Genomic DNA, 15,505 nt, shown 5'->3' on the forward strand with positions numbered 1-15,505 from the left:
AGAGTGGTGAGAGTGTCCCAATGAAGTGTATGCCCCCTGGACATTGATGTGTGGGAATGTTTCTTGTCATGTCTATGTGGAGTGTTGCACCACAGCTGCATGGAGGAGGCAACTGCTCAATCCATCTGATGTGTGAAGTAAGCCGTGCTGTGTGTCTGACTTGCTGAGCTAGCCCCACACCTGTGACCCCCCCCCCCGTGGCAAGTGGCACATGTGCAGAGTGAGGTTTGCATCCGCTGTTGCCAATGGCAGGTGATTGATGTGTGCCTGTGTGTGTCTGTGTACTCTGCTGAGGTTACGTCAGTGGCCTGGCGCATTTGACTGATTTGCGTTGCTGTCCATCAGCCTTGTGTTGCTTGGGATGCACAGTGTGTGCCATGATCAGGGATTGGTTCGCACCCCTCATGCCACCTGTGTACTTAAAATGCCATGTACTGCATTGCTGCGTCCCCAGTGGAAAAAGTCCCTATGACTAAGGTGCTATTACTTGCCAGCATACTATGCCCTGTTCTACAAATCTAAGATGTTCAACTGTGTGTCTCTGTGACATGGTGCAGGTGTAGTGATGTTGTCCCACTTTGTCATCCACACAGGTATCCCCCTACCACAAGGGGAAGATCTGGAAGGACACAGTCAAGGCCGTGCAATCGGCGGAGGGTTGCAGTCGGCGCCTGCCACAAGTGAGGAAGAGATGGCAGGACATCCAGTGCTGGACCCGGAGGATCGCCTGGGTCATGCTGAAGGAGGAGGCTCCTCGCAAGCATGGAGGGTGCCGGTGCCTGACCCACCAGATGCGGCGTGTCCTGGCGGTGGTCTTCCCTGACCTGGATAGGCGGATACAGGAGTTACAGCAGCAGGAAGGGGGTAGGTACATGTGTGTTTGTACATGTGTGTCGCCTGCTTTTGTTGCTGCTCAGTCGCCTGGAGACACTGCCAGGGTATATATGTGCAGTGCATATCCTGTTCCCCCACAGTCAACCTGTGCTGTTCTTCCTCCCTTCCCCTCCTTGACATGTGTTACCTGGTCTGTGTGTGATCACTATTGCACATGGTCATCTAGTCTGCCAGTTTATCAAGGTGCACACTGCTTTCAGCATCATGTGTGGGGGTGGTCTGCCTGTGCCCTGTCCTGTACAGTCATTAGGGGGTGCATATTTGTTGCCACTGATGCTGAGTCCCAACATAGGAGTGTGAGGTTTCAAATGAACAGACTTGCTGCATGCATTACCAACGTTGTGGCCTCAGACATGAGGTGCATGAGTGGGATATATGCATAGTGCCGGGACGGTTGCTCCTGTAACAGTCAGCTCATTCCAGGACCATGGAGCAGTGTGCACACTACAGTCCCCTGTCACAGCCTGCCCTCCTACACATGTGTGTCATCCAACACTGTGCACATTCACTGTGGGTTCATAATGGCTCTGCCTCTGTGGCATTGTTCCCTGGCCTAGGTAGTAGGTTTCACATGTGTGATACATTTGCCCACTGGACAGGGATACAGCAGTTTGCTTGTGCATACTCACACTGGGCAGTGCCTGTGTGGCTATTCACAACAATCTGTTGATGTTTGTTTGTGACCAATATGTTTTGCCAGCCCTACAAGGTGATGTCGTGTTAATGAAGCTAGTTTTCATGCACAGTTATTGTAACCCTGAATAAGAGCTTTCACTTCTTGATTGGTATCAGTCACATTGACTCAGGTATGGGTGGGTGTGCACGGGAGGGGTGTACATGTTCAACCCTGATGTTTCATTGCCAGTTCTGACTTGTGTGTGATGATTCGCAGTACAGAAAGTCATCGTGCAGTGCCCCCGTGATGTTGGCCAGTGCTTGCTGTTGGTGCTTCATTGCCTGTGTCAGTTCTTGGCAATCATGTATCCTGCTTGTACATTTTTGGCACCTGTGTGTGGTTCAGATGCTACACAGTTGTGACTTTGTGTGCTGACATCTGTGGGTACATTCTGGCTTGCCATGAGGGGGAACCCACAGTACAGCTAGGCTTTTTTGCTAAACAATTGCAGGCCCATTAGCTTATGCATTGTCCTGGGTGTGGACATGTGTGCCACTCCAGATGACAGTCAGTAGGTCATATGTGTAGCCAACTGTGTGATCAGGTGATGGATAGCCATGTGACAAATGACATTATTTAAGTTGTTATTCTGGGAAAATGTCCATTGGCACTCACTACACCTGTCAACATGTCTCAATGTTTCATATGCTTGACCTTGTTGTTTGGTTGTGAAGGACAATGATGTGCCTGCATGACAGATGTCTCCCAAGGAAGTGCACAAGAAACCACCTTTACACTTTCCAGGGACACGCTGGCACATTTTAAAGTAAGGCACAGTTTGGACGACACTTGTTTGGAGTTCATACATATATATGTTCAAACAGTGTGCTAGCATTTGGGTTAGTCCTTGGTTGTTGCTGATACCAACTTACGAGTGTCAAGTCATCCAGCCACCCTGGTGCCATGTATATGTACTTACAGCTACGCCATTTCTGCCTAACAGTGGCTGATTTGAATGAGTCTGGCAGCTCAGACAATGACTGTGTACATGTAGTTTGGTGTGCACCTCCTTGTGTGACTTCTGCTATACAGACACAGGTGTGTTGTGTTCACAGAGTGCGACATTCACACATGCTAGACATGTCCATTTTGTAAAGGGTTGTGATTCTCCAGGAGTCACAATGTATTTCTTTGGGGTGTCAAAAGTACTCACAGGTCTCTGAGTTTGGGGACACCTTCTGCATTGGCATGTGGTATTTGGCCTTGGGTGCGACAATACTGTTTGTTTCCCAGTGAACAAGAGGTGGCATGCCTTCATAGTCTTGCTGTGCTCAACTGATCCCAGACACTAGCTTCTCATGATCTTGTGATTTCAAGTTATTTGCTGTTGTGTCCTAATTTTCATTGTTTGCAAGTGACATGGTGCGTCAACCAACTGGGGAGTGCAGGGCTTACATATGTGGGGAGTATCCCAGATGTTACTCATGATGCCTTTCCTGATATGCACTGTTGCTTATTTTGTTTGGACTCATGTGTCAGATGTATACAGGTGACTGATTTTTTCCTGTCTCTTCACCTTGCCCACAGCATCATCGGAGGACACCGAGGGAGACACCTGCACGGACGTGGAGGAGGGATCGAGCAGTGGTGCCACCACTGCTGTGGAGTCGGTGGAATCTAGTGGCACGGAGGGCGAGGGGAGTGAGGCGGAGGACCTGCCCAGTACCAACACAGACTACGAGGCAGACGGGTCCGAGGCTGAGCTCCCAGAGGGGGCGGAGGCTGCTCCCAGAGCTGAAAGCAGCAGTACATCTCTCGCCGCCCCCTCCATTCCCATCACCGCCCTCCCACTTGCTCGGGTCCCTTCTGTCCGTGCTAGGCCACACTGTGTCTCCTTCGTGCCAGGCACCGCACCCCCTGCCCCTGTCCCCCCTGTTGCCCTCACTGCCGAGTCTGTGGACATTCAGCGGCAGTTGCAAGTTGGGCAGACATCGATCCTGACTGTCCTCCATGGCCACACCAGACTGCTGACCCAGATGGTGTCGTACATGGAGGGCATGTCATCAGCGATGTCTGAACAACGGATGTTGCTGAGGTCCCTGGACTCGTCACTGACGGCAGTAGCGAGTCACCTGCAGCGCTGCCTCCCCCCCTACCCCTGGCCCATCCACAAGTCCAACACCCATGCCTGTCCCAAGAACACCAAAACATCCGCACACACGCACCCCACCAGACACAAGCAGCACACCACCACGTAAGGGCAAGCGCACACCTCCTGACACGCACACTCAGGGGGTAGCAGGCACACCCACTGGGTCTGGGGCACACAGGCAGGCACGCAGCCACAGTCCTCATCCACATGACTCACTCCCCAGTCGCCCCGATGTCACTCCCCTTGGCTCCCCTGCCCCAGATTCGGAGAAGGAGGCCTACTTTGCTGGTCTGGCCTCAGCCCCACTAGTTCACCTGGACGCAAACGGTCACGGCACTCCACGGGTAGGAGAGTTAAGTCCCCCAGCCCGTCCACCACCTCCCCCAGTGGTGCTGCAACCCATCCCTCCGACCCCCCCCCTCCTTGGGGCCTGTTGTTTCTCCGGGTGCAGGGGAGACGCTTGAAGAACTGGCAGAAGTGTGCAGCGCTGAGCTCGCCTCCACCTTTGGCGCTGCCCCACCCCCTGTGGTGGAGTCGTCCGTCCCTGCACCCACAACACCTACCCTTCCCCCTCCTGTCCCTGTGGTGCCTGGTCCTTCCCCACAGGATGCCCCCCCCCCCTCAGTCGACAAAACACTCTTGTGATGTGCAGGCAAGCTAGGGGAGACGTATGGCCATGTGTCCCCCCCAAGGACTGCTGATATGGACTGGCCATTGGCCTTTGTGAATAGTCTCGTTTACACATTATTATTTTCATGCTGAATAAAGCATTTTCTTTTTCTTTAGAAAAGTCTTGCATTTCAGATATTGATGTTGATGCTGATACTACAGGAGTTGGGGTTGTGGGCATGTGTTATGTTTCAGGGAAATGTTGTGGTCTGCTGCTCATGGGGTGGAACCTGGTATCTGCGTGCCATCACGTGATCTCTGCAAAGATTCTTTGTCGCGTATGCTCTTTGTGTTTGGAGACATTGTCCCAAGGGGTGTTCCTTCCTCTGTGGCACCTGACATCTCCCCTGCAGAGAGTTGCACAATTGTTGTGTTGCCCTGTGTCTACATGTCCTTTGTTGGTGATGGATCCCTTCAACTCTGGCCATGCCTGCTCAGCAATTTGTCTGGCTGCATCGTCTGTGCCATCCTTGGTACTCACTGTACTTCTGTATAGAGTATTTTGCCATGCCTTCATGGATAAATGGTCCCTTTTCCGCACAATGCATGTGTGTAATCCCAGCCTAGTACACATATGGTACTTGTTCTGCTGGGTATTTGAACACCTGACTCACAATTGTGGGCATTGTATCTGTGGGAACTCCACCCTATTCCTTCTATGACAGACAACATCTTGGTGGCTAGCCCAGCACCTGAACATTCCTATCAGTCCTGGAATGTGCGTGACAGTGTGTGTTCTATTTGGCTCTCTTAGTTTGTTAGGCAGTGACATAACTATACAGTCTTGTGGCATGATATCAGTGTGTGTATTGTGCTGCATCTGCCAGGGGTGGGTATGCATGTGTTATTTGTCCTCACACCCACATGTGGTGTGTCATGCAGTGGGGGTAAGACCTCCTTCCTCCTGGGAGTGGGACATTGCTGTCAGTGATGTGTTGTTATGGCACTATCATCATTGTCCTAAGTTAGGGATACGTACATTCACCCATGGAGCTGTGGTCATCTGATAATGATGTACACCCCCCATGTCTCTGTCCACTGCTGGGAGTGTTAGGCACCCACCCCTCATATGTCTGGGCACTGCTGGGAGTCCTCTGCACCCACCCCTCATATGTTTGGGCACTACTGGGAGTGTTAGGCACCCACCCCTCATATGGCTGGGCACTGCTGGTGGTCCTCTGCACCCACCCCTCATATGTTTTGGCACTGCTGGGAGTCCTCTGCACCCACCCCTCATATGTCTGGGCACTGCTGGGAGTGATAGACACCCACCCCTCATATGTCTGGGCACTGCTGGGGGTCCTCTGCACCCACCCCTCATATTTCTGGGCACTGCTGGGAGTGATAGGCACCCACCCCTCATATGTCTGGGCACTGCTGGGAGTGATAGGCACCCACCCCTCATATGTCTGGGCACTGCTGGGGGTCTTCTGCACCCACCCCTCATATGTCTGGGCACTGCCGGGAGTGATAGGCACACCCCCTCATATGTCTGGGCACTGCTGGGAGTGATAGGCACACACCCCTCATATGTCTGGGCACTGCTGGGAGTGATAGGCACCCACCCCTCATATGTCTGGGCACTGCTGGGGGTCCTCTGCACCCACCTCTCATATGTCGGGGCACTGCTGGGAGTGTTAGGCACCCACCCCTCATATGTCTGGGCACTGCTGGGAGTGTTAGGCACCCACCCCTCATATGTCTGGGCATTGCTGCGTGTCCTCTGCACCCACCCCTCATATGTCTGGGCACTGCTGGGAGTGTTAGGCACCCACCCCTCATATATCTGGGCACTGCTGGGAGTGTTAGGCACCCACCTCTCATATGTCTGGGCACTGCTGGGGGTCCTCTGCACCCAGCCCTCATATGTCTGGGCACTGCTGGGAGTGATAGGCACACACCCCTCATATGTCTGGGCACTGCTGGGAGTGATAGGCACACACCCCTCATATGTCTGGGCACTGCTGGGGGTCCTCTGCACCCACCCCTCACATGTCGGGGCACTGCTGGGAGTGATAGGCACACACCCCTCGTAAGTCTGGGCACTGCTGGGAGTCCTCTGCACCCACCCCTCACATGTCTGGGCACTGCTGGAAATGATAGGCACCCACCCCTCATATGTCTGGGCACTGCTGGGGGTCCTCTGCACCCACCCCTCATATGTCTGGGCACTGCTGGGAGTCCTCTGCACCCACCCCTCATATGTCTGAGCACTACTGGGAGTGATAGGCACCCACCCCTCATATGTCTGGGCACTGCTGGGGGTCCTCTGCACCCACCCCTCATATGTCTGGGCACTGCTGGGAGTGATAGGCACACACCCCTCATATGTCTGGGCACTTCTGGAAGTGATAGGCACACACCCCTCATATGTCTGGGCACTGCTGGGAGTGATAGGCACCCACCCCTCATATGTCTGGGCACTGCTGGGGGTCCTCTGCACCCACCCCTCATATGTCTGGGCACTGCTGGGAGTGATAGGCACCCACCCCTCATATGTCTGGGCACTGCTGGGGGTCCTCTGCACCCACCCCTCATATGTCTGGGCACTGCTGGGAGTGAAAGGCACCCACCCCTCATATGTCTGGGCAATGCTGGGAGTGTTAGGCACCCACCCCTCATATGTCTGGGCACTGCTGGGAGTGTTAGGCACCCACCCCTCATATGTCTGGGCACTGCTGGGAGTCCTCTGCACCCACCCCTCATATGTCTGGGCACTGCTGGGAGTGTTAGGCACCCACCCCTCATATGTCTGGGCACTGCTGGGAGTGTTAGGCACCCACCCCTCATATGTCTGGGCACTGCTGGGGGTCCTCTGCACCCACCCCTCATATGTCTGGGCACTGCTGGGAGTGATAGGCACACACCCCTCATATGTCTGGGCACTGCTGGGAGTCCTCTGCACCCACCCACCCACCCACCCACTTGCGCCCTTGCTGTGGTACACTGCTGTCCTGGGCATACACCACCCCCAATTTACAGCTGATGTGCTGCACCAAGCCGTACACCTACATCTGTGGCATGTGTACGCCTTGTATCCATCATGTAATGGGGCTGTAGGGGTACCCGTGGTACGGCCCGTACCCACGCTCTGGGGGCATGGGTACGGTCCATACACGCGTACCCCTACATACCACTACAATGGTGGTACGGCCTGTAACCACGCTCTGGAGAGCATGCGTACGGGCCGTACCACCATTGTGGCGGTGACGTAGGGGTACGCGTGGTACGGCCCATACCCATGCTCTGGGGGTGTGGGTACGGGCCGTACCACCATAGTGGCTGTGATGTAGGGGTACTCGAGGTACGGCCCGTACCCACGCTCTGGGGGGCGTGGGTACTGTCCGTACACGCGTACCCCTACATCACCACTACAATGGTGGTACGGCCCGTAACCACGCTCTGGAGAGCGTGGGTACGGGCTGTACCACCATTGTGGTGGTGACGTAGGGGTACGCGTGGTACGGCCCGTACCCATGCTCTGGGGGCATGGGTACGGGCCGTACCACCATTGTGGCGGTGACGTAGGGGTACACGTGGTACTGCCCGTACCCACGCTCTGGGGGCGTGGTACGGGCCGTACCACCATAGTGGCGGTGATGTAGGGGTACGCGTGGTATGGCCCGTACCCACGCTCTGGGGGCGTGGGTACGGTCTGTACACGCGTACCCCTACATCACCACTACAATGGTGGTACAGGCCATACCCACGCTCTGGGTACGGGTACGCGTCCACTTCCGTTGTGGCGGGACGTGGGATTGGTGGACACGCCCCCCGAAGTGACCAGACCATGGAGGTAATTAATGTGCAGGATGTATTAGTATTTTATGTTTCCTGCCCCTTGCACCCTCCTCCTTTGCCCCTGGGGGTTGTTCTGACCTTCTGCGGCATCTGCGTCAGTTTCTGTACACGAGGTGGTAGGCTATGAGGGCCGGGATGACGGGTAGGTTGGGGTCTATCGCTGTCCGTCGCGTACCGGTGCTCCTTCTTCGCGTCGTCCTCAATTTCCCGGCAGTTTTTGGCTCCCGTAAAAAATGCTGCGTGCGGAGTGACGTCGGCACGAATCGTACTTGCTGGTCCGTAGAACGCTGCCTGACTTCGTCCGGACGTCGCGTATGCGCCGTCCAGAATCAGATTTGTATGTATTTTTTTGCCGGTCGGTGTTTTTTACGACTCGTACGGAAATGGTATTTCTGTGCGAATCGTACTTGCGAGTTTGTAAGGTGTTTTTCCCGGGTACAAGTCGGACGGAAAAAACGCTCCGTACGACCATTCGTACCCGGGTTTTACCGGATCGGAATCGGCACCTATTTGTAAACTGCATTTATATATTTTTTTATTTGTTTAATTTAAGTATTATTTTCATTTAAACATTTTTATTTCATTTTTTAGGAGGTGTTTGTTTTTGGGTTGTAAGGAGGGAACCAAATGTAATTTTATTTTTTTTTAAATTGTTTTGCATTTTGTTTAAAGTTTACTTTATATGCTTTTTTAAAGGAAAATATGATTTAAAAAAGTTATTAGGCATTTCAATACTATTAGAAAATAATTATGAATAGAAATGGTATTTTTAACCCTTACAAATTTTAACACTTTCCCTACTATGCTTGCATTGGAGGGAGAATAGTAAATGTATCCTCAACCACTTTCCCTACTCTTGCTTAGACTAGAAAGGGAATGGTAAATCTAATCCCCTCCGAAGTCCAACTCTTTCTTAACTGTTGAGTGTACTAGAGTGGGAATAATAAATCTAGCCCCTCTGAAATACAACACGTTCCCTACTGTTACTTAGACTGGAGGAGTAAATTGAACCCCTCCAAAGTTCAACACTTTCTCCATTCTTGCTTAGACTGGACTGGGAATACTAAATGTAACTCCTCTGAAGTTAAACATGTTTCCTCCTGTTGCTTATATAGGAGTGAGAATAGTAAATCTAACCCCTCCAAAGCCTTCCCTAATATTATGTAAATTGGAGTGGGAATAGTAACTCAACCCCCTCGAACTCCAACAGTTTTCCTAATGTTGCTTAGAGTGGATCTATATAATTTGTAATAATGTTGTTTAATTTTTTTGTTTTAATATTTCATTTTTAAATGTTTTTAATGTGGAGAGCGGAACCCCGACACCCATGAATGTGAGCCACCACTGGTTTTAATCTAACCATTCAGAGTTTAAACTGCCTCATTTCTGAACACGGTTGAAGCAGAAAGACACAATTTAAAATTGTATTAACATCCTTTTACACTATGTCTACTGCTGTCCTTTTGTTCAGCAGGAACATCATTTTGCTCCTTTCAAAAAATGCTTTACAGCTAGGCACATTTTAGGAATTTTGGGGGCACTGGGCCAGGTAGGAACAGCTTTGAATTTATGGTCCAGTTTCAGCTCTTTCATGCCATCTTTGGCCAGGTCACTGGCAGTGCACAGGCACACTGGTCTAAATTCTAAATGTGTTTACATCTAATATTTAGTGGTAGTGAGGTGTGTTTTTAATATTGTGACAGTTCCATAATATTACTACGAATAATGTTTGTTGCATATGAATAGGTGAGGTCCTGTTTTGATCTAAGAGAAACTTTTGCATGGATTTCACATGAAACAGACCTGAGGGGCATATTTACAATAAACAACACGCTTTGATTTTGATGCTACCCCCAATTTGCAAGGGCAGCGTAAATAAGAGGTAGCGCCAAAATTAAGACCAGGGAAAACCTGGTCTTAACGTGACGACACAAGGAGAAATGCTTTATTTCTCCTCGTTTTTGCTGTTTCCATGTGTGCTGCCTTGTGCAGCACACATAGAAACAGCAAAGGTCTCCCTTCCCGCACATAAACAATCATTTAAAAAAAATGCTGTTTTGCAACTTCTATGTGTGCTGCATTAAGCAGCACACATAGAAGTTACAAAGCGGCATTTAAAGATTATATATGCCCAGGAAGGGGGACCTTCCTACACATAAACAATCTTCCCCTCAACATAGGACCCTTGCACTAGGATGCAAGGGTGGCTGCGTTGGCGCTAGGCAGCTAAAGTTAGCGCCAGTGCAGGGGGAAACGCAGGGCTTCACCATATTCTAGTAAATAGGTTCAGACCCGTGTTTCTAAAGTGACGAAGCGTGTCGTTAGCCTTCTTGGCTTAACAACATGCTTCGCACTTTATGGTAAATATGCCCTAATGTGTGTTGCTGTGGAACCCACCGCAACACCCATTCCTCTCCTCTCACGCTAAACACAGTGTGAAAGGATGACTTATTTACAAGGCAGCATTAAGCCACGTTACGTGGCTTAACGCTGCCTTGTAAATAAAGCAAGGCCCCCATCGCTATTACAATGTCACTGAAAGTGGCGCTGTGGTGGCGATAGAGGCTTGCAAATATGCCCCAACGTTTCTCTGCACAATGTCTGTAATAGACTCTTACTCATCACCCACAATAAAAATAAATGAAAGGAAAACAGTGTTAGAAAGTATGTGTTTAAGAATTATTCAAGGACATCAGGACAAGACTCTCTGCAGAACAGAGCTAGCTCTATCATGACCCCCTGGAAGGCTGGGGCCCTGGGCCAGAGCTCACTTTGCCCATGCCTTCAAACTTCTCTGTTTACAGTGATAAGTTAGAAGTACTGGTGAGGCTTTGCTCAGCTCACCAGTCGCATGGGATAAAGACCATAACAGAGCTTGCAATCATGCTCGGGCTAGCTTCCCTCACCCCCTATGCAATGCATGAGGAAATATTTCCTGTTACAGCACTGGCTGTTACATGAACAGAGAGCTTCTAAAGCATTATGCTGCATGACAACTAAATTGCCTACAAACTGGCACAGCTACACTCAACTGGTGATATCCAAACAGAGATAAGTACATATTAGAAATCACAAAGAGGCATAATATGGGAAAGTGCTTCCCGCATGAACACATAAAATGAATATAATGCTTTTAGGACATGAAAATGTGTTCTATTGAAATGGGTTCATTTTATGTAAAATATCAGCTATGCAATATCAACTACAGAGTCTACCAAAGAATTGAGAGGAGAAAGGGAGGAACAGCTAATAAAATCAAGTCATACACCTTATAGACATTCATCCCTTTGTTAGGTTTGGTGTAGATATTGCTTTAGAAAACTTGGCACCATTGTGTAACCTGAAAAATTAAAAAATAACTATCAATTGGTCTGCTCAACTGTCATTCAAATGTTACTTCTGCCTACCACACCACACAGCATGGGGAAATGGTTCAGCCCACTTTAGCAATTGGCTCTCTAGCAACGCACTTTTCCTTATCAAATGTGCTCATCTGCCTAAAAAGAAGTGCACTTCAGTGTCAGAACTTGTGGGTCAATACTTCTTTTCACTGCCCTTTTTCTTTCCATTCTTTAACCATTTCTTTTTATATAGCATCTTTTCTTTGTGCTACTAACTATTCTTTCTACCTATGATGTGCATTAAAACTAAACAGATTTTCAATAATGTTACTAATTGTACCTGCCAGCTTGAAAGGTATGTTATTAAAATAATATCTCCTAACTTCTTGAAAGGTATTTTATTGAAATTATATACAGTGATATTTGTATTTTTTTACATTTGTCTTATTGCACACATTTTCACCTGCACTGCTACTTTGGTTGGTGCACAGCAGCAGTTTGAAAGCGATGAGTCAATGATGAATGGTAGCCTATATAACCATTCACATATACCATCCTGCGACACCACTTTTGCAATAACAAGCTGTCACATTTAAACTTCCAAGTTTCAATGAAACAAGGATCCACTAACACTTCATTCACACCCACATGCACTCATAGATTACACGTTATGTTTAGATCAAAAGCATAAAAGGTGATGTGAGGAATGCTTGCAAATGTTCTCGGATTATCATTCCATCCCATCTTATTTTGCCCACTGTGTCACTCTAGACAGAGGCTTGCCGTATTCAAATCAGTAATGACCCTGCTTCTCATGTGGACAAAGATATCATTCGCACATAGTATGATTTTCAAGTCACATTCTAATACCCCACATGTAGCTTATAAAACAATCTAAAACATGTAGGAGTACATTCACGCATCTTCAAAATCACATACTTGCAAAACTTAATGCAAAAACATTTCCCTTGATGTACAATTTATATAACACTAGGGATCCTTCCAAAATTACAGACTTGAACTACTTTCTCTATCTATGCTATATAGGTGGAGAACTCCGTAGTGGAGATCTCTATAGTCTGGGTATAGTTTTTCACCTACAGTGACGAACAGGATATGACATACAGGAAGAGGAAGTCAGATATGCCAGAGCCATATAAGAACACCAACAATCGTCCTTATCATTTTGCTCCGTAAACTCCAGAAATCTTTTGAATGGCTGAGGATTATACCTGGATGAAATAGATATAATCGGGGAGGGGTCCTCCAAAAGTATTCTCACCAAGGACGCGGGCTTGAAACCTACCTGAATAATACAGCACAGATTTGAATAGGCCATCACCATGCATTGTACTGCTGTTGATGTTCATATCTGAATAGTCAGGGAGTGAAAGAAGTCCTGGAAGAACATCTGGCGCTGGGCTAGATCAGAAGCACAGGACTTGCTGTGGGTATCCTCCCAGCCTTACAAGATACCCTCGGTTCACCCCCTGCACAGGAGGGCCTTAAATAGCATGGCTTGCCTTGTATGCTTATTTGGAGGCCCATGAACAGCAGCAAGACGGTAAGTATTACAGTATTAAATAATCTTTAAAAAGTACATTATTTGTATTGACTGCAATGTCTTGTCTCATGTTTCATTTTTTTTTCTATGCCCATGTTAGATTTTATGTTGTTGATTAAAAGGTGACTTTGAATGAATGCAATTAAAACACATATTTTTGCTTATTTTTCATTTTTAATTATGATTTATACTTTATAATATATTATGGGGCCGATTCCAATCCTGGAAAAAGGCAGTACGAATCGTTGTACGGCGCGTTTTCTCCGTACAATTCGTACCCGGTAAAATGTCCCTACAACCTAGGAAGTACGATTCGTACAGAAAGCCTATTTCCGTGCGAATTTTACAAAAGAACGTACGTGGAAAAAATACCTACGATTCTGATCTGGAACAGCTTGTACGCAACGTCCGGACGTATTCAGGCAGCGGTTTCCGGCCCAGCAAGTACGATTCGTCCCTACATCACTCCGTACGGCTCTTTTTTTACGGGAGTCAAACACATCCGGAAAAGCAGAGTTCGACGCGAAGCGCTACGCAATGGAGCCCAGGTACGAGACGTACACACCATGAACCCCATCGTACGTGTCATCCCGGTCCTCCTAGCCTACGACCTGGTGCACTGGACCCAACGCACACGCCGCAGAAGGTGAGAACAACACCCAGGGGCCAGGGTGGGGGTGTGGGGCAGGAAACAAACCCCAAACTCAAAGCCAAACCTATAATATGGAGGCCATACATTACCACCAGGGTCTGGTCACTTGGGGGGGCGTGGCCAGCAAACCCTGCGTACCGCAACAAGGGAAGTGGACGTGTACGGTGCGATGCACATGTACCCCTACGGTACCATTAGAACAGAAATACGGACCTTACACAAGCAATGAATGCGTGGGTACGTTGCGTACCACACGTACCCCTACGGCACCATTAGAACAGTGATACGGACCGTACACACGCAATGAATGCGTGGGTATGGTGCGTACCACACGGACCCCTAAGGCACCATTAGAACAGAGATACGGACTGTACACACGCAATGAATGCGTGGGTACGGTGCGTACCACATGTACCTCTACGGCACCATTAGAACAGTGATACGAACCGTACACACGCAATGAATGCGTGGGTACGGTGCGTACCACACATACCCCTACGGCACAGTAGAACTGTGATACAGACCGTACACACGCAATGAATGCGTGGGTACGGTGCGTGTCACACTTACCCCTACGACACAGTAGAACAGTGATACGGACCGTACACACGCAATGAATGCGTGGGTACGGTGCGTACCACATGTACCCCTATGGCACAGTAGAACTGTGATACGGGCCGTACACATGCAATGAATGCGTGGGTACGATGCGTGTCACACATACCCCGTTAATACGAGGCATACACACACCATGAATGTGGGCTTAGAGGACTGGCCCAGCATGTTACCTTCATATTGGTGTGTGTAGGTCTAGGCCAGCAGTGTACTGTTCCAAGGGGGTGCGTGGCTGGGTTCATATGACTCCCAGCAGTGTCCACACATATGAGGGGTGGGTGCATATGACTCTTAGCAGTGGTCAGATATATGAGGGGTGGGTGCATATGACTCCTAGCAGTGTCCAGACATATGAGGGGTGGGTGCATATGACTCCTAGCAGTGTCCAGACATATGAGGGGTGGGTGCATATGACTACCAGCAGTGGACAGAGATATGAGGGGTGGGTGCATATGACTCCTAGCAGTGTCCAAACATATGAGGGGTGGGTGCATATGACTCCTAGCAGTGGCCTGCAATATGAGGGGTGGGTGCATATTTCTACCAGCAGTGTCCACACATATGAGGGGTGGGTGCATATGACTCCCAGCAGTGGCCTGCAATATGAGGGGTGGGTGCATATGACTCCTAGCAGTGTCCAGACATATGAGGGGTGGGTGCATATGACTCCTAGCAGTGTCCAGACATATGAGGGGTGGGTGCATATGACTCCTAGCAGTGTCCAGACATATAAGGGGTGGGTGCATATAACTCCTAGCAGTGCCCTGCAATATGAGGGGTGGGTGCATATGACTACCAGCAGTGTCCACACATATGAGCGGTGGGTGCATATGACTCCCAGCAGTGGCCTGCAATATGAGGGATGGGTGCATATGACTCCTAGCGGTGTCCAGACATATGAGGGGTGAGTGCATATGACTCCTAGCAGTGTCCAGACATATGTGGGGTGGCTGCATATGACTACCAGCAGTGGACAGAGATATGAGGGGTGGGTGCATATGACTCCTAGCAGTGTCCAGACATATGAGGGGCGGGTGCATATGACTCCTAGCAGTGGCCTGCAATATGGGGGGTGGCTGCATATGACTACCAGCAGTGGACAGAGATGTGAGGGGTGGGTGCATATGACTACCAGCAGTGGTCAGAGATATGAGGGGTGGGTGCATATGACTCCTAGCAGTGTCCAGACATATGAGGGGTG

This window comes from Triturus cristatus, chromosome 8, assembly GCF_964204655.1.
Source record: "Triturus cristatus chromosome 8, aTriCri1.1, whole genome shotgun sequence".
In the NCBI taxonomy this organism is placed as follows: Eukaryota; Metazoa; Chordata; class Amphibia; order Caudata; family Salamandridae; genus Triturus; species Triturus cristatus.